The 20,055-nt window shown below is 37.2% G+C and overlaps 1 protein-coding gene across 1 annotated transcript in view; it reads left to right on the forward strand.

Annotated features, from left to right (window-relative positions):
• The first annotated feature begins 7,584 nt into the window (after positions 1 to 7,584).
• The window catches only part of LOC129940018 (uncharacterized), a 286,224-nt gene continuing 273,753 nt past the window's right edge, over positions 7,585 to 20,055 (forward strand). Inside the window, exon 1 of the mRNA XM_056048240.1 lies at positions 7,585 to 8,387. The gene's annotated coding sequence lies outside the window, so the exon portion shown is untranslated. The remainder of the gene's footprint in view (positions 8,388 to 20,055) is intronic.

Consider the following 20,055-nt stretch of genomic DNA (forward strand, 5'->3'; position numbering starts at 1 on the left):
GCAGGATCGATTTTCTTAAACCAAGAAAGATAAGTATTTTTTTTTTGTTGAGTGAGTTTCGTGCTTTTTACCTTTGCTTGTAATTTATGGTTGGTTATAAAGAGCCAAAATTCAACCCATAGACTTTCGGCCGATTCCTTTGTCTCCCGAGATTGCGGGACCCGCGACCTTTGTTCTTCGGGAACTTTCCCAAGGTGACCTTTCTTTGTGTTCTTTGTGCACAACCAAGTGTTCTTTCTTTTTTTGTTCTTTGTATCAATTTAAATTGTATTAATATTTTTTGGAAAAAATTCTGGGTTTTATCCCTGTATTTATAAAGGTTTCCCAGATATAAAATAAAATATCTTAACTTTTCTGGCTGAAAAATTAATCTTGAATTCTATTTTAATTGGGAAGTAAATTTCCGCTTTTTTGTATTATTATTTATCTTGATTGGTGATGGTAAGTAAAGTACCATAATACATCCTGGCGACCGTTTTTCATTTTTTTTGCTACGCCCCTGTGTAGTTCCTTTTATTAGTTTTATAATTAATTTCGATTTTATTAATCGAGCCCCGAACTGAGCTACTGGGTGACAGCACTGTTTTTGCTGTCAGTGGTAAAATTAACAAACCAACCTTTTTGGAATTTGACATTTGTTAATTGTTTTCAACAAGTAGATATGCACTCGTGCGCCCCGGCTTCCTACCTATTGTTATTTAAAATAATTTCGTTTTTCTTATAGTTTTGTTTTGTTGAATTTTGCAGACCATTGTTCCGCCGACCCAAATCATAATTTAGCAACAAAATATAATTCGATTTGTTAATTTTACAACAAAATAACGGCATAAAACCTTAACTATGGCTCAGAGGCATCGAAAATATAGAGCATCGTTTGGAGTTGTCCATATTTTTTCCATACAAAATTGAACCATACCAATATTATCATAATAAAAGAGATGGCAATCAATTTCTAAATAATTTGTTTGGGACAATGTTGCCAGGAGACGTTTAAAATTGTGGGAAATAGTTTATTTACAATTGTTTGTGCAGACTTAAAGATGAGTCTGACAATCAAATGGAACAAAGTCTTTCAACCGTGAAAATTTTCAAACTCATTGAAATGTATTTAGCAAGATACAAATTATTGACAGCTGTTGTCAGAGTACTGAATGATGTAACGATCAAATGTCAATTTACATTTCTGTCTGAAATTATAAGATCCATCAGTCAGGAAAAAAAATGTATAAATTAAAAACGACTTATTTTATTATGTATTTATATAAAATGTTAAATGGCGCCCAACATTTTAATTATCAATGAATAAAGAGTTATAGTTACTGCAGATCATAACTAAAAAAGAGGCTGGGATGCGACCCACACTGATAACTTCCCATCCCCTCTGTCGATTTGTCTTGCCTAATAATTTGTAGGTTTTCGTGTTGGATTAAAAAAGTTGTTAGTTGAGTTATTCTTAAGAAAATTAAAACTACCAACAATATTTTTCATATAAATTTTTAGTATAGTTTTTGTGTAAAAAAACTGTCAATTGGATTTTTCTCAAAATTGTACTAAATATTGAAAACAATATTTCTTATATGATAAAACCAATTGGAAGCCATAGGTTCAAATTTTTGAAAAGATATTTGAGTCGGAAATCAATTTTTACCAACTTTGAGTAATGTTTTATTAGGTTTTTATTTTGTATAGAAAAAATTGTCGATTTCTCTACTGGTTCTTCAAAAATAACAAAAAAAAATGATAAGAATTGTTTTTCGACTCAAGTATTGTTAGAACAAATAAAGCCAACTCGAATCATTGACGGTCCAGGTCAATCCGCCAACACTCTAGACTTGTTTCTAAAATCTGACCCTAATAATTACACAATCAGTGTGTTACCACCTCTAGGCTCATCAGACCATTGTATCGTATCTGCAAAATTCTCATGTCTAAAAAACGCCAGTTAAAGTTAAAACCCCTACGAGAACCGTTCGGCAGTATGAGAAAGCCAAGTGGGACGGTGTAAATGAATTCTTTAGAAACTTTAACTGGTCACTATGCTTCCTCGTGGATTCCAGCGCAGATATGGTTACAAACTTAATTCTTTGTGGAATGGGGGTAAAATTTATCAAACCCAAAGAGAACTCATGGTTTGATTCGAGCAGTAAAGAGGTTATTAGTTTTAGAGATGTAAGTTTAAGTTGGTAAAAAGCCAACCCGACTGAGGAAACCCGGAATAAGTTCAAACAAACTAGAAAGACCTTCAATGGTCATATTCGATGAACCAAATTTTGTGCATGATCAGAAATTAAGGCAAAAAATACTACAATGTCCCAAAGGTAGAAAAAATTTCTGATCATATGTAAAAAAACGTACTATACACCACGTCCTCCTCGGTTTCTATGCTCGTCCACAATGACACTCCCTATGTGAGCTCGACCGATAAAGCCAATTTGCTTGCAGCACATTTTGCTGTTAATTCGACGCTACCGGAAAATGTCATGAGTCCTCCTGTTCTTGAGAGCGTAAATTATTCTATGGGACGGAGATTCTTTCGCACTTGTGCGAGTACTAAAAGACCTTGACACACACAAATCCGCTGGCCGGGAAAGTATCTCCCCAATTTTTCTGAAGAGTATGAAGACTATCGTCCAATAGCACTCACGTCCCTTCTTTCCGAGGTCATGGAAACGCTGATTAATTATCAGCTCAAGAAATATCTTGAAGAACGGAAGCTTCTTAATGACCGGCAATACGACTTTCGTAACAATAGGTCCACTGGTGATCTAAGGTTGTTCATCTCACCGAACAGTGGAACAAATCTTTACATAGTTTGGAGAAAGTCAGATTATTGCACTTGATATTTCAAAAGCTTTTGATAAGGTTTGGCATCAGGCTCTCTTATCGAAAATGCGTGCTTTCGTTTTCACGAATCCCTGCTTCATTGGATTAGTTATTACCTTTCGGATCGTTCAATACAAGTAGTATTGGATGAATTCAAGTCTGAAAACCACAAAATAAATGCTGATGTGCCCCAGGGCTCTGTTCTATCTCCAACACTCTTTCTCATTTTTATAATAATCTCCTGTCTGCTACTTCTAGTATAATACATTGTTTCGCTGACGATAGAACTCTTAGCTTTTCATATTTGTTTTTAGAATCACATGCCTCACCTTCGGATGTGGAACTGCTTCGACAAAATATGATAACCTCATTAAATTTCGAACTTAACAGCATTGTACATTGGGGAATAAAAATCCGCGTTAAATTTAATGCTTCGAAAACCCAATGCTGTCTTGTATCGTTAAAACTTGATATACCCCCATTAGCCATTATCCATGGATGGTACTTGCATCAATGAGGCTGAACACCTCGTTATTCTCGGTATGTGTGACACCAACCACCTCTTGTGGAATGATCACGCAATATGTTTATGTTTTCTGAGGCGATGCAAGAAGTTTTTCACTCCTTCTGATCTGGCTGTTATCTAGAAGACTTATAAACGTCCAAAGCTTGAGTATAACTCCCATATCTGGGCTTGTGCACTTGCAACCTACTTAAGCCTCTTGGACAGCATTGAACATAGAACATTTAAATTAATCGGTGATAACACCATCATAGAATCATTAACGCCGCTTGAACATCGTCGTAAAGTTTCTTGTCTAACGCTTTTTTACCGTTATTTTAACGGTTTATGCTCAAGAGAAATAGCCAGTTGCATTCCTCCCCTTAAACAGTTCAACCGTTATACTCGCGCTTCTACGAATGCTATAAGTATCTTCTCGAGCCCAACTTCGGCCGTACTGTCAAATACAGAGATTCGTTCTTTAGCCGTACTAAGCGAATGTGGAATGCCTTACCACACTCTGTCTTTCCAAGTCATCGCAATATTCAGGAATTCAAAACCAATGTGCACCGACATCACCTTTTAAACCCTCTCTCCTCTTCCTTGTGCTCACATGTGCCTCTGCATATTAAGTTCCGCTTGGAACACGCTACAATGATTGGGAAGGCGGAGTGAGAGACTTAATTTCAGCCGTTCCTCCACCAACCCCTTCTTTTGTTTTTAACCATTTATATAAAAATGGATTTACTCGTCTTCCAGGAATCCCCTTCCCTCCCAGAAAGATCTGGAAGGTATAGAAATCTGGAAGTTTCTGTCGAATTGAAGTTGGGGGAAGGTGTAGTCTGTGTGCTTTGGAATTAATTCTAAATACCTAAGAATTAAGGAGTGTCCACTGCGACGAAGCTTTGAGGCGAATATATTTAGTTTGTTAAATATGTCAATAGGTGTTAGGTAAAGTAAGGTGTCCAGTGCCACAGACGGGTTCGTGCAAAACGATCCGCTTATACATAGGCAAGCTAAACATTTGACTTTATTTAATTTTGTCGCGGTTTATAGTTTTCTTTAAAGCAGTCCACCATACTGCCACACCGTACATAAAAATCGGTCTAATTACCGATGTGTATAGCCAATGCGTGATTCTGGGTTGTAAGCCCCATTTATTACCAATAGCTTTATTGCAAGAAAAGAGAGCTAGAGTACCTTTTTTTTGCTCCTTCCTGTACGTTGGGTTTCTTAATATTTGGAGGGTTGACAAATGGAAATTGTATTTCCTCATCTCCTTGAATATAAGACTAGATCCGTTTTGTGTGGGTTAACACCCAGTCCAGTCCACACCCATCAGGCCAAAGTATTAGTCTGTCTAAGGCATTTTGTTAGAGTTCTTTTAAGCTGTTAAGATGCTTTCCCGAAACTGCTATAGCACCGTTCGCCCGCATAGGCTATCACCATCCAGACCAGTTAGAATTTTATTCATCACTAAATTCCAGAGGAGGAGGGATAGAACACCATCTTGCGGTGTCCCTCTACTAACAATTCGTCTGCCAGAAGATCTGCCCAGTTTTGAGTTAATTATTCTGCTAGTCAGCATTAAATGAATTAACTCCCGAAGCGAACTCTCTACATTTAGAGATGTTAGTGCAGATGTATCCACGTTGTTAAAGGCACCTTCTATGTCAAGGAAAGCAACCATAGTGAACTCTTTTTGATGGAGGGAATATTCGTTGGTGCGTACTAAGGTGTGTAACGCTGTTTCCACCGATTTGCCTTTACAGACGAATACAAAAGTCTTGTATCAATACTTGCCCTTAAATGGATTTCAATTAATCCTTCCAAGGTCTTAAGAAGGATTGATGATAGACTTATAGGTCGTACATCTTTAGGATTGACTGGCGAACATTTATCTGCTTTGGGTATAAAAATAACTTTAACTTCTCTCCATGCCGAGGGAACATGGACCGTAGGTAAAAACAGCTGGTAAAAATTGCCTCAAGGATTGGTGCAATTATGTCAGAAGTTTTTTGTAGCTCGGCTATTATTATTTCATCTGGTCCTGCAGATTTAAATGGTTTGAAGTTTTTGAGAGCCCATTGTAGTTTGTCCCTTGTGATCAGACCTTGTGGATATGTAGTAGCTATTAGAACTTGAACGTATATAATTGTTGCAAGTTTCGGCAAGAGAACTACCAGAAAAGTGAGTGTCTAATAGTAATTTCAGCGATTCATTACTTGAATTTGTTTAGGAGCCGTCTACATTTTTCAAGCAGCTTGGCAACGCTGGATTAGTTAAAAGAATTTCCTTAGATTACCTTTGTGCCTTCTTGTAAATTCTAAGGGATTCTTCGTCATTTGAAAAATCAAAAACTGAAACAAATTTGTGAGAAGTGTCGCTAAATATGTTTGTTTATTTTATTTACCTATGAATCTCATGAAAATAAACAATAAACTATCAACATTTTTCTTAACTAAAAGTTTAAAAGTATCAACGTTTTGTTTTAACGTAAAACTAAGTTGTAAAACAGTGCCTCAAATCATCACTAATAAATGTAAACGGTGATTTTATAAGAGCTTGAAAACTTAAAAAAAAAAAACGCATAAAATTTGCAAAATCTCATCGATTTTTTATTTGAAACGTTAGATTGGTCCATGACATTTACTTTTTGAAGATAATTTCATTTAAATGTTGACCGCGGCTGCGTCTTAGGTGGTCCATTCGGAAAGTCCAATTTTTGTGGTAACTTTTTCGAGCATTTCGGCCGGAATAGCCCGAATTTCTTCGGAAATGTTGTCTTCCAAAGCTGGAATAGTTGCTGGCTTATTTGTGTATACTTTAGACTGGACGTAGCCCACGAAAAATAGTCTAAAGGCGTCAAATCGCATGATCTTGGTGGCCAACTTACCGGTCCATTCATTGAGATGAATTGTTCTCCGAAGTTTTCCCTCAAAATGGCCATAGAATCGCGAGCTGTGTGGCATGTAGCGCCATCTTGTTGAAACCACATGTCAACTAAGTTCAGTTCTTCCATTTTTGGCAACAAAAAGTTTGTTAGCATTGAACGATAGCGATCGCCATTCACCGTAACGTTGCGTCTAACAGCATCTTTGAAAAAATACGGTCCAATGATTCCACCAGCGTACAAACCACACCAAACAGTGCATTTTTAGGATGCATGGGCAGTTCTTGAACGGCTTCTGGTTGCTCTTCACTCCAAATGCGACAATTTTGCTTATTTACGTAGCCATTCAACCAGAAATGAGACTCATCGCTGAACAAAATTTGTCATTTGTCACATTTCGAACCGAACACTGATTTTGGTAATAAAATTCAATGATTTGCAAGCGTTGCTCGTTAGTAAGTCTATTCATGATGAAATGTCAAAGCATACTGAGCATCTTTCTCTTTGACACCATGTCTGAAATCCCGCGTGATCTGTCAAATACTAATGCATGAAAATCCTAACCTCAAAAAAACCACCCTTTAAAATATTGTAAATCAAACAATCTACACTGCTTCTGGAGCCTATCATATTTTTTTTGAAGAATATTAGAAATCCATTTACTTTATTAAACCTAAACGACATCTCTGATTCTGTTCACCATCTTCGTTGGCAATATGTGCTCCAAGTACTCCCCAGAGTTCCCCATGACAAACCCAAAGCTATACAAACTATTTATCCACCACACTCTTCGTCACTTAGCAACAAAACAAAACCCCCTCTATGATTCTGTTCATTTTCATTTCTGCCGGGACCGAACTGAAATGTTGCAAACACAAAAATTTGTTTACTCAACTCAAGTATCTTAAACATCTCCCGCAACATTAGCCTAGTCAACAGCAACTAGCAACAAATGTCAACCACCAGCAACACCAGCAGCAGCAGGTTTTCAACTTTGGTATCTTTTCTACAAAACTACCTGTACTCTGTTTCTGCTTGTGGTCTTTGGTGTATCTGTGAGTTTCTTTTTATGTGCTGTGTGCTGTGCTGCGCTTTTGCTGCACTAGTATGTGTTAAAACCGATTGAATTCGATTCAAACGTTTATTTTGAAAAACAAGTTTTTAAAGCAGTTTCAATCGTGCTATCGGAGTTGTTGGACGTATCTGTGAAATACACCGGACGACGCAAGACCGACGTGTCATCATATTCACAACAACAAAAAAAGCCTAACGTCCGTTAAATTAAAAATTCAATTTTTCTATTGTTTAAGTGTTCATAGTTCATCTTTAGCACGTTAGAAATGTTGAACCAATAGTATCTAATCTTTACTTTAAAACCATCTTTTGTCTTAAATAAATTAAAAAAAAAACAAAATAGATATTGTATCTTTGGGAGAGTTCGTGTACGTTGATTATTTTATTTAATTTTTGTTGGATGTTTTCTCATCTAAAATTATTGCAAGAAAACAAGTTGTATCTATGGAAATTCATTTTTGTATTCGTATCTATGGCTATGCTATGAGTGCCGAGTGAAAATTTGTGTATCTTTTCTACATTTTTGTGTTTTGTAGAAAAATAAATAAGAAAAAAAAAAAATAAAATAAATATTTAATCAAGGAATAGAGGAAAGAAGTGTGGCAAGTGCAAGTGTATCTAAACAAGTTTCTAAGCGTCTATTCTGCATTTTTTTTGGTTAGATGTGTGTTTTATTTTATTTGTGTGTCGCTGAAGCTGAAGTTTAGTATCTATGTTTTTTTTTCTATCTTGAATAATCCTTTGGAATTTCTTGAGAGTATCTGGAAGTTGCATTATTTCGAAATTGTATCTAAAGATTGAAAAGTCCTTGTTTTCTATATTTAAAATAATCTTCTTTTGGATTACTCATCGCATATTTTGAACAACGAACAAAACCTGTATTTAAGTCGAAGAATCATCACGCATTCTTGATTCAATCTTCATCGCTGCAAGGTGAAGCCAAACCATCATCAGGAAACGGTGAAGGAGGATATTTTTTTTACCATAACAACAACAACATCAATCTATTCGGATAAAAATTAAACTCAACCCGCAGCAGTGGTGTCTTTTTTTTAAGGAAAAGAAGAAAAAGAAGGGAAGAAAAGATTCAAGCAGGTAGGTACTTATCTGGGTACATTGGCATCCATTAATTTTATAGATGTATCTTTCGCAGGATGTGGTCCTTACTTTTAGAGGGTCAGGTCAGTTTTGTCTTGAATTCAATTTAAAAACAGAGACAAAAACATAGATACATTTCAAAGAATTTACATTTATTAGTTTTATAGGTGCGAATGTAACAGAATCAATTTTCGTATCTACAAAGAGAATGATAATTACTTTTATAGGTTTTTGTGAATTTGAAAAGAGAAACAATTTACAAAAACAACAAACAACAAAATTTAAACAGGTTAAACTGCTATGGCCGACTAATTCACCGTAATTGCACGTGTTTTATAATCCATACTTCAAAACAAACCTCTTTAAGATACTTTTAAAGAGAGAGATACATACTTTTGTAGTGGAGTGGAAAGTGTATCTTTTTTTTTTGTCGGTATATTATTCAAGTATCTAAACGTGTTTTATTCGAGATGCATGATGAATATTTTAGAAGGGGCGGGCGGTGGTGGTGGTGGTTGTGTGACATGGGGTTGAGGTTGGGTATAGGTAAGGTTTATAGTATACTTTACTTGGAAACGGGGTTTCAAAGCCACTGACACTGTTTAGTGTTTAGAATTGATTTGGCGCTCTCAGAAAGGTTGTCACACTGCGCCTGGTTTTATTTTGGTTGAATAGAGACTTCCTCTTCATCCCCTCGCTCCTCGACCATCACGTAAAATGTAAAATTTTTTGTTAGTAGTAAAATAACCATAAGCATAACCAAAACCAAACCAAACCACTCCTGGTGTGTGGTGAGTTGGAAAAATAGGTAAAACAATATTATTCGAATATAGCTGGCTGTGGGTATTTTTGAGGTTTCCTCTTTTGTTGCTGCTTGGGCTTTGGCATCGGCTTTAGGTTGGAATTGGTATTGGAATTATTGGGATTGGTGGAGATGTAGACGGAGCTGGTTGAACATTGTTGAATTGGCTGGCAGCAGTAATATTGTTAATATGAGGCTTGGGTGTACTTATGTGTTGTTGTCGTCGTCGTCGTCGGATTTCGTGTTACGTGTCGTGTTGAATGTGCCTTGCCTGGTTTTAAGCATATTTTTGCAATGATTCAACAGGTCGAAATGTTGCCAATATTTTATTTTTGTTGTTGTTGTTTTCAATTTAATTCCAATTTAACATTTGACTTTGAGAAGGGGGACTTTTTGTATGTAAATATACAGTTATGGTCAAAATTATAGGGAAATAAATAAATTAAATTAAATGTAAAACTATCTAATTTCAATGTAAAATATTTTGTTAGAGTTTCTTAATTTTTGATTGTTTATAAGTTATATTAGTTCTTTCAGTTCATTTAAGTAAAATAAATTAGGTGGCACAACAATCCGTGGAGGACTAGGGCCTAGTGACTTACAACTCACAACCATTCCTGTGTGCGAGTCCTTTTGGCAGGGATGGAGGGGACCAACAGTTTTAAGCCGAATCCGAACATCTAATTTGAGAAAGCACTTTTTGTGACAAGAATTACTCTTGGAGGATTTGTCAACTCCTCGGAAGAGGTAGTACCCTTTAGATGAAGCAAGCAGGCAATGACCCCAAAACCTTTGGCATGAAGGTCCAATGAACTAATCATCATGCCACGGGTAGTTCATTTACTTACTTTAGTTTAGTTGGCGCCGCAGCGCATTGTGCTCCTGGGCCTCAAGTAATAACTTTCTCCAGCTTACTTGGTCTCTAGCTTGCTGCCTCCAGTTTCGAATACCAAGTTGACGTGCATCAGCTTAACTTGATCACTCTACCGGAGATCAGGCCTGCCTCTGCTTCTTGTTCCCTCAAGCTTGGCGTTGAATACCTTACAGACTTGAGCTTCGATGTTCATTCCCTCGATATGCCCTAGCCATCTTAAGCGTTGTACACTCAGTTTTTTGACCAGTGGCAAGTCCTTGCACAGTTCGTATAACTCCTGATTAAATCTTCTCCGCCAGATGTTACTTTGCCTGTCAACACAAACCGGACCATAGATCGTTCGCAGAACCTTCCTCTCGAAGATACCAAGAGATCCTTCATCCACCTGGGAGAGGGTCCATGCTTCTGCACCATACAGCAAGACTGGGATGATTAGAGTTTTGTACAGTGTCTTTTTGGTACTTCGGGAAAGGGCCTTATTCCTCAAATGCTTCCTAAGGCCAAAGAAACAGCAATTAGCAAGGGTATTTCTGCGTTTGATCTCCGCGCTGATGTCATTTGCAGAACTCACAGAAGTGTCCAGATAAACAAATTCGTTTACCACCTCGAAGTGGTACCTGTCAATTATCACATTTTGACCAAATCTACGGTGTGAATCGACTCTATTTGATGACAGTAAATACTTCGTTTTGTTCTCGTTAATGTCACGACCCATTTTTTTCGCCTCAGACTCGGCATTAGAGAAAGCACATTTCACAGCTCGTTTGGTTTTTCCCATAATGTCGATGTCGATGAATGTCCAAGATATTGTGTGGACTTTTGAAAGATGGTGCCACTTTTATTGGCGTTGGTGTTGCGCACCACTCTTTTAAGAACAATATTGAAGCAGCTACATGACAGCGCATCGCCTTAACAAAGTCCTCTGGTGGTTTCGAAGGTTTTGGTCCAGTCTCTTCCAATTTTGACGCAGCAACGAGCATTTTCCAGCGTCAGGTAGTTCATTTGCTAAAGTTAATTTTTCATGTAGCTAACATCTTATTGATTCTTTCTTGTCTGTTATTTCAGTGACAATATTCCAAGAAAGCTTATGTCTCCTTCTTTTTTCTTGCGCTCGGTGAAATGGTTCTCGATCAAATTCGGGACAAGTTACTTAGAATATCAGGCAAAAGAATAGATTTCGGTGTAAAATAGAGTTTGGAAATAATTATCACTTTTCGTTATTAATTTCAATTTTTAAAAGTAAAAAGTCGGGTTTTCCTTCCTGACGCTATAACTCCAGAACGCACAAACCGATTTCCACGGTTTTGCATTCGTTGAAAAGGTCTCGGGCTCCGTGAGGTTTATAGTAGACAAATTTTCAACAGAAAAGCTGTGAACTCCGTTCCGGTTTGTTTATTTTTTTTTTAAATTTTTTGACTTCCGAAGTGCCCAATATTCTAAACCAAAGCTTATTTTTGGTAACCTTTTTTAGTCAACCTAATCTCTATAGAGACGTCAGAGATATCGACTTCAAATAACGTATGAAATTTACAATGAAGGAATAATTCTGATTGACGATCAATGCTTGACTATTGCAAACAAGTTACTGATTGAAGTAGGAATGATTGCTCCAAATCGATCGATTCACGATGGATTGAACCAAGAATTAAATCGACAGTTGGAATACGATGTTGATACATAGCAGAAATTCGTTCGAAATAATGTGCCATTGCTGAATGAACAGCAGAAACAAGTAAACGAAATATTAATGCAAGCATTGGACAATAATACTGGTGGTCTATTGTTCCTAGACGCACCTGGAAGACCAGGGAAAACATTTGTCAGTTCATTGATTTTGGCCACTATTCGATCAAGATGTGACATAATTTTGGTGTTAGCATCATCTGGAATTGCGGCAACTCTTCTAGATGGCGGTCGTACTGCACATTTTGCGCTTAAGTTTTCACTCAATTTAAACACAATTGATACTCTAACATGCAATCTTTCCCGATCCAGTGCAATGGGAAAATTGTTGATGCAACGCAAGCTCATTTTTGGGATGAGTGCACAATGGAACATAAGAAATCACTTGAAGCACTTAACTTCACACTGAAGGCTTGATGATATTTTTGGCAGGCGATTTCAGGCAGACGTTGCCAGTAATTCCACGTGCGTAATTTGAACCCACCGCGACTTTGCAACGGTACTCGACTTGCGGTGAAAAGACTTATGCCCAATTCGATTGGGGTAACCATTTGTAATGGAAAGTACGCAGGTGAAAATGTATGTATGTATTCCTCGAATACCAATGAATCCGACTGATCTTCCGTTTGACTTCAAACAATTGCAATTTCCGGTTTTCATTGCGTTCGCAATGACAATTAACAAGTCGGGAAGCCAATTCGAATTCTTGAGTTTTGCTTTATGAACTGCATTCTTAACATCCCGCCACAAATTTTCGATGGGGTTAAGGTCGGAGGATTGAGCGGGCCACTCCATAACGTATAACTTCTTCTGCTCAAATCATGATTTTGCCTTTTTTGACGTGTGCTTTGGGTCATAGCCTTGTTGGTATACCCAAACTAACAGCATTTCCTCTTCAGCACAGGGTAACATTGACCCTTGGACCCAAAAAGACGACTTTGCTTTCACCGCTCCATAAAAAATTCCTCCATTTCTCTTTTGCCCAATCTCTATGTGCTTTAACAAACTCCATTATCTTTGCAACATACCTTTTCGTCAAGAATGGTACCTTGCGTGGACTTCGGGCTAGTAACTTCGCTTATAAAAGACGTCTTCGTATTGTTACAGCGCTAACAGACAGTTGAAGTTCATTTCTTATTTTCCTAGAGCCTATGGAAGGGTTCTGTTTTGCCAACTAAACAATTATTCTGTCACTTCTTTCAGTAGTCATCCTTTTTGGGCCTCACGTTTTCGGTTTATTTTGCCATTTTAAGGCGTTACAGTTACAGTTTTACAGTTTACAGTATACTGATAGGGATGGTTTACCAAAACATATTTTTCTTTGCTGATTAAAAATAGGACACACACTGATGAAAAGCAAGCAATCTTCCATAGCACTCAAGTTATATCAATTACAAAATTTGTCAAAGCTTCCTTTGTATGGTTTTCCATTTAAATGTAGAAATTCGCATCTTGATGTAAAAATTAGGGAAATATCTTTATAGGAGAAAGAATTTGGAATAAGTTCTTGTCACACAAGATATAATTAAGCTAGAGTAATCTGAACCGGTTAGATTCTTCAAGTTTTTGGATAATTTTGTAGAATTTCGTTTTCATCCGATATCAATATTGTTGAGATTGATCTGCACAACTTCTCCACTGGAAGCAGCAATGTTTTCCCATATCCATCACCCACCACTCCTTATTCCGAATTTCGTAGAGCATCATTATCTTACATAACCGAGTTTCCCGTAGACCAAGTACTTTAATTAAGTAAGCCTCATTACTAACCTTAGACTTAATGTAAAAAGTTTTGGCAGGCATGTTTCCAAATAAATTGAATAGGGAGAAATTTTTTAAAGAAAATATTCAATATTATTTTCTTTAAAAAATTTCTTTGAAATTTTTCAATTTCTTCGAAATCTTTAATTTCACAACTGCGTTGAAAATATTATATTTTGTTGAGAGTCTTATGTGATCGTTAAAGAAAATCTTCTTCCAATTAACATTAATTAAGCTTTTTGAAGTTTTTGCTTTTTCTTCAAATGTTTGCTATAATCCAGGATTGGATTTAGAAGAACTCCTTAATACTTGAATTCTCTCGATATTTCTAAAAATTCAATCATTTACACTTTCAATCAATTTGTTTAGTAAAATTAAACAGTTTCAACCCTTCAGAATGAATGAATGTCAAAAGTGTCATTTTAACACATTCACATATTAAGTGAAGGGATCAATCAGCAAGCAACGTCGAAAATTAGTTTGATAAATTCAAAAATTAGAAAAGCTCTAAACCTTATTACTTTCGTTTCCATGAATGTTACAATTCGAAAGATTAACTAAACTTTTGAACACATCCCTTTAAATTAATGTTTAAGCATACTCTTCGTTGACAGTTCCAGTAGTACCAAGTTCAAAAATTAAATTAAAATTGACTTACAAAGGGTGATTTTTAAGCTATTATATTTTTGGCATTACTGGTTTAAACAGCTGACGCACGCTTTGTGTTTTGTTTTACTGTCAAACATCTTCAGTTTGGTCTATAATTTAACCATGAATCGTCTTGCCTTGTTAAGAAAGTTCATCGCGCACTTCTTCCGTTTAGTTGTGTGCAGCGACGAAGCTCATTTTTGGCTCAATGGGTACGTAACTAAGCAGAATTGTCGATTTTGGAGTGAGTATCTGCCAGAAGCGTTGCAAGAGCCACCAATGCATCCAGTAAAAGTCACAGTTTGATGCGGTTTATGGGCTGGTGGCATCATTGGACCGTATTTCTTCAAAGATTATGAGAATCGTAAAGTACATAACTATGAGTGGTGAGTGCTACCGTGAGATGATATCCTACTTTTTTTGCTCAAAATACAAGCGCTTGATTTGCATGACATGTGGTTTCAACAAGACGGTGCCACATGCCAAACAGCACGCGCAACTATGGGCTTATGAAGAGGCGAGTTCGGTGAACATTTTATTTCACGTTCGGGACCGATCAATACGTCACCTAGATCGTGCGATGTAACGCCTTTAGACTATTTTTTTGTGGGGATATATTAAGGCTCATGTCTATACAGACAAGTTCGCTTCAATTGACGCATTGGAAGACAAAATCACCCTTTATTAGCAAGTACAGGGCTCCATTCGTACATTCTATAATGTACTAACGTTATGTTACCAATAATATGTTTGCTTCCAATTAAGTTTCTATTTTTGTAATTGCATTTCCTATGGAGATTGTGCGTTAAGATTGGCCTCCTGTAGAATTCGAAAGTCCGTCTTAAAGCTGACTAAAATGTGTCAACATTTCTCTGCTAATTTTTGTATGACAAAAATATATAAGTTTTAAGTATTTATGTTAGGTTGCTTTTAGCCATTTAAACGGATATATTCTGGTTTCTTCAGATTTTATTAGTTTTTACGACGCTACGCGAAGTAAAATTCTCGCCAAACTTTGGTCTACTTTTGTTATATTATGCAGTGATAAAATTAAATTAAGATGCTTTTTATTGCAGCGTTCCGCTGCCCCTATTGTTGTGTGGCATCTTTTAAGAAAATAAAGCAATCCTACGTTAAAACTAGAAACGAAAATTAAAATGATTAATTAAACAAGACCATTGAATGAGACTTGTTCCTTGAGAGTGTTGCTACTATTTTGACCAGCTAAATTGTGAATATTTATGAACTTAGTCTAATGTAGGGCACACATCGTTTTCGTACTCATAAAATTCTTTATTGCAGTAGTTTGGCAACCGTTAATAAAATAATTATTTTTTATGACTGAAAATTAAGAAATGTTTCTATTATTTTGGCCATAGCTGTGCATATTAAAGTTTATGTGTTCTAAACCACAATAAATCAGGATAAATACATTTTGTATGTTAATGTATAGGTAAGGTAGGTATGTGTTGGTGTGTTCATGCGGTTGTATGTTTATGGGATTGTATTACATTTTTTAAATATTTGCACTTTTCCTTTGTTGCACTTCGGAATGAGAAAGGAAATACGATATCAGAGTCGGTTTTGAATTTGAATTTTTATAAGTATTTCTATCACATTCCTCATAGCTAGTACCTACCTTTACCTAACCTACCTTTTCTACCTATACCTAACCTACCTACCAAGTTTTGTATATCGATCTTTTAGAGGTGTCTATATATCTGTAGATTTGTGGCGGAAATGTGGTCAGGCATTTGCGGCATCTTTTTGATTTATAGAGCTTTAATCTTTAGAGTGCGAACTTATAGTTGAATCTTGGGTGTGTTTTTGTTTGCTTTTTTTTTTAATTTTTCATTAGGAATTTACTTTGGTGCAGGTATAAGGTAGGACTTAACGGATTTGTGGTTAAACACTCCAGAGAATTTATATTTTTTTGTTTCTAAGAAGTAATTGATGGAATGATGAGATAGAGATTATGTATAGTTATAGATACTTATCATTTAAGTTTTCTGTAAGTTTTGCACTAATTGGTTATACTTAGCTTAGGTACTATTTTTAGATTTACATTTTTAAGGTATACCTTATTTCTTATTAGCTCTCTAATTAGGCAAATCCAAGGTTTTCGCGGAGGTCTCATAAAGATTTATATCTATAGCCTTATATCAACATTGGGCCGTTTTTTTGAAGGTCTTATATATAGGTATAGTTATGCTCCCTCAAGTTAGATTCAAGGAAGTCATTTTGTACAGATAGAATCTTTATAGCTCCACAAAAAAAAGGACGTTTTGAATCTAACATTTTGTAGTAATATATGCGTTTTAGATCCACATAGATTGTTCGTCACGAATTGAAATCTGATTGTAACGTCAAACTCAATTCGCGGTCCACATACGTTCCACACTTCAATGAATACAATTTTCACGCGCGTTTAATTAATGACGAATAGAAATAAGTCGTAGGAAAGAAATGCCAGAATGGACGAATATTTATTTATTCGTTGGTCTCATGTGAATAGCCTTTAATTGTGAAACACAACGTGTGCCTCGGATACCTTCATAGTAGTGCATTCTGCGATTAAATGGATATTTCATGATTTGTCTCCAAAAAATTACAAAGCCCCTTTGACATCACGCTAAATTTTTCCGAATATGTCAAAGTCATCAGCATATGCTAGTAATTAGACAGACTTTTGAAAGATAGTGCCTCTAGTGTTGACGTGTGAGCTCTGCACTATTCTTTCAAGCACGATGTTAAAAAATCACATGACAGCGCATCACCTTGTCTAAAACCTTTTTTGACAGGTTCTGTTAAGTTGTTTCCAACCTTTATGGAGCAGCGTGAGTCCTTCATGGTCATCCTGCACAAACGGACGAGTTTGGCAGGGATGCCAAAACTAGACATGGCTCTATACAGCTCGTCCTGTAGATGCTGTCATATGCGGTCTTGAAATCTATGAAGAGATGGTGGGGTTCGATTTGGTGTTCTAGAGTTTTTTCCAGGATATGTCATAATGTGAATATTCGATCGATTTATGACTTTCCTAGTCTAAAACCACACTGATAAGGACCTATCAGCTTCTCGACGATGGGCTTCAGACGTTCACATATTACGGCAGAGAAGATTTTATAGGCGATGTTAAGTACAATGATAGATCTATAGTTGGTGCAGTTAAGAGGGTCTCCTTTTTTCAGGGTCGAGCAAACAATACTGAGGTTCCATTCATCGAAAATGCTTTCTTCCGACCATACATTACAGATAAGTTGGTGCTCTAGCTGCTTTAAAGAGCTCGGCTTTCAAGCCATCAGCTCCAGCTTTTTTATTATTCTTCAGCTTAGATATGGCAACCTTTACTTCGTTTAAGACGAGAGGACGGGATTGTTGGCTTTCGCCTACTATGTTGAAGAGATCATCCTGCCTGATAGCAGAATTCGGTTCGTCGTCGCCTTTATATAGTCCGCGGAAGTAGTCCTTCCATATCCTTAGCATTGATTGCGGTTCTATTATGATTTTTCCACTTTCGTCTTTGCAGCCTTCGGTTCTAGGTTTATGTACCTATAAATTTCGTCTCACCTGTTCATAAGACTTTCGAACTTCATTCCTGCTTTTAAACCTCTAAACATCTTCAACCGCTAGATTCTCATGCCCTCTATTTTTCCTTCTGAGAAGTCGGTATTCCTCTCGCGTCTTCTGCTCATAGAGCTCATGAGCAGCTCTCGTCCTTTTATGCAGCGCCGCTTTGCGTGCCTGTTGTTTGGCTGCATTTGCCTGCTGACATTCCTCATCAAACCAAGGGTTTCTTGAAACCCAGCACGTCAGAGGCGGCTTCTCTGTTTGCCTCTTGGCACTGGTTTCCGATATTTTGTGTTGGCGGCAAAGAACTTTGAGAGAGGTTACTTGTAACTCGGTCGCAGAAGGATTTAGCGATCTCTTGCGATTGTAGCCGTTCGACGTTGTACCTTCTACCAGCATCTCCCTCTTTTGCCTTGGATCTGGAAACCTTTAGTGCTACCTTGGCTATAACAAGGTAGTGGTACGAGTCGATATAAGCTCCTTGGAAAGTTCGGACATCCTGAAGCTGGAAGCGTGTCTGGCGTCGATCGCAATATGGTCAATCTGGTTGACGGTAGATTGATCTGGAGAACTCCAAGCTCCTTTGTAGATGTTGAGGTGTGGAAAACGCCGACTGGCTACCATGACGTTTCGCCCCGCAGCAAAATCTATGACAGCCGTGCAGGCTGTATTTCCCGATTATTCCACCAAAGATGTCTTCCCTTCCTAGCTTGGCATTAAATTCGCCCAGGACAATTTTAATATTGTAGCTAGGCCACTGCTCATATTTTTTTTTTAAGAGGTCGAAGAACATATCTTCGGTGTTGTCATCCTTCTCATCAGTGGAGGCGTGCGTGCATATTAGGCTAATGTTGTTGATGACAAAGCCGCATCCAAATAAGCGGTGTTGGTTTTCTCGGTAGCAGTCACCATAGTAAATATTGCAGTTTTCCATAATCTTTTTGCCCGGCCCATGCCATCGTATTTCCTGGATGGCGATGTCTGGATGGTGATGTCTGCCTCATAGCAGTCTCGGGCTTCCGCTAATTCTTCGGTTGCACGTAGTCTGTTAAGGACCTAACATTCCACGTGCATATCCGAAGTTCGTTGTCCTTAATTCGTTCGGGTAGGTTGTCAACAGTAAATTGTTGTTGGTGCTTCGCAACTAGTAGAATTTTACGTGGTCAGGAAGTCACCCCGACGGCACAACCACCAACCCGAAGGCCAGATCCTTAGTATAACTCCAACCGTTCCTTATAGTCTTCGGCTCCGAATAAGTCATAGAAGCCCTATAAAGTCTTCACTAGGTAGTTCAGCCTTACTGGAACTGTAGACGCCACCGTTGATTCCATCTCGGGAATTCCTCCGCTGTCATCTGGATACGTAGAGGTGAGTTAGTGGAAACACTTCTCCCCCCTTTCTCCGTTACTGCCCCCAGGTAGGTAGGTAGAAATGGCGATCTCAATACAACCTAGCCAGAGATCCAATTAGCACTGAAGGGCGCCGTTTTGATACCAAAAACTCGTTTGACCTGTGATAGAAAGGGAAAGATTTATAGAGAAGCTTCATAGCGATTGTGTTAGAACCATTTTGTCGCATAGGGAAAAAAAATTAGGTCTCTAATATTTGTCTCAGATAGCTCATCAAGTTGCTGCCCCCAACAACTTTGCACTGGGGTTGGAACCCAATCTCCAGTTGAGGTACTAGGCAACCGGTGTTCACCACGGGGAGGTGAGAGTAGGAGTTGATAGACAGAGGTGGGTTTTAAGAAAAACTTGTGGACGCTTGTGTCCTCTTGAATGCACATGTCTACTATTTAAACATCATTTTTTGAAGTAATGGTACACTAATTCCACCACGTCACAATCCGCAATAAACTGTCACTCTGTAGATGAATTGGCAATTATGACTTTCTGTCAAGATTTCAAACGACAGTTTTTAGTGCCTTCATGTCTTTGTAATATGTTCAGTATTAATGACTTCATTACAGCTTAATGTTTGTTTAATTTCAATTCAATACTCAGCGTATTTGCCAGGAACACGGGACCTGAGGTAATTTTTAGTTTTTGACTGACCCTGATTGTTGATTGATTGATTGATCATTAAGGTTTTTCCATGGGTAATTGACAGATCGTTATGATTCCTATAATTTTAAATAAGTCGTTTGAATTCAGCATACAAATTCTAGTCCATCCGTAACGTAGGAATATTTATACAAAATAAAGTTAAATATGTTTATTGATTTCAATGTTAAAACTCAAAAGTTAAAATAAACTTCATTAAAAATAAACAAAATATTCCATAATCTACCAAATCTGAATCAAAGATATTGAAATATTTACCAAAAC

The sequence above is a fragment of the Eupeodes corollae genome, chromosome 1 (assembly GCF_945859685.1).
Source record: "Eupeodes corollae chromosome 1, idEupCoro1.1, whole genome shotgun sequence".
Lineage (NCBI taxonomy): Eukaryota > Metazoa > Arthropoda > Insecta > Diptera > Syrphidae > Eupeodes > Eupeodes corollae.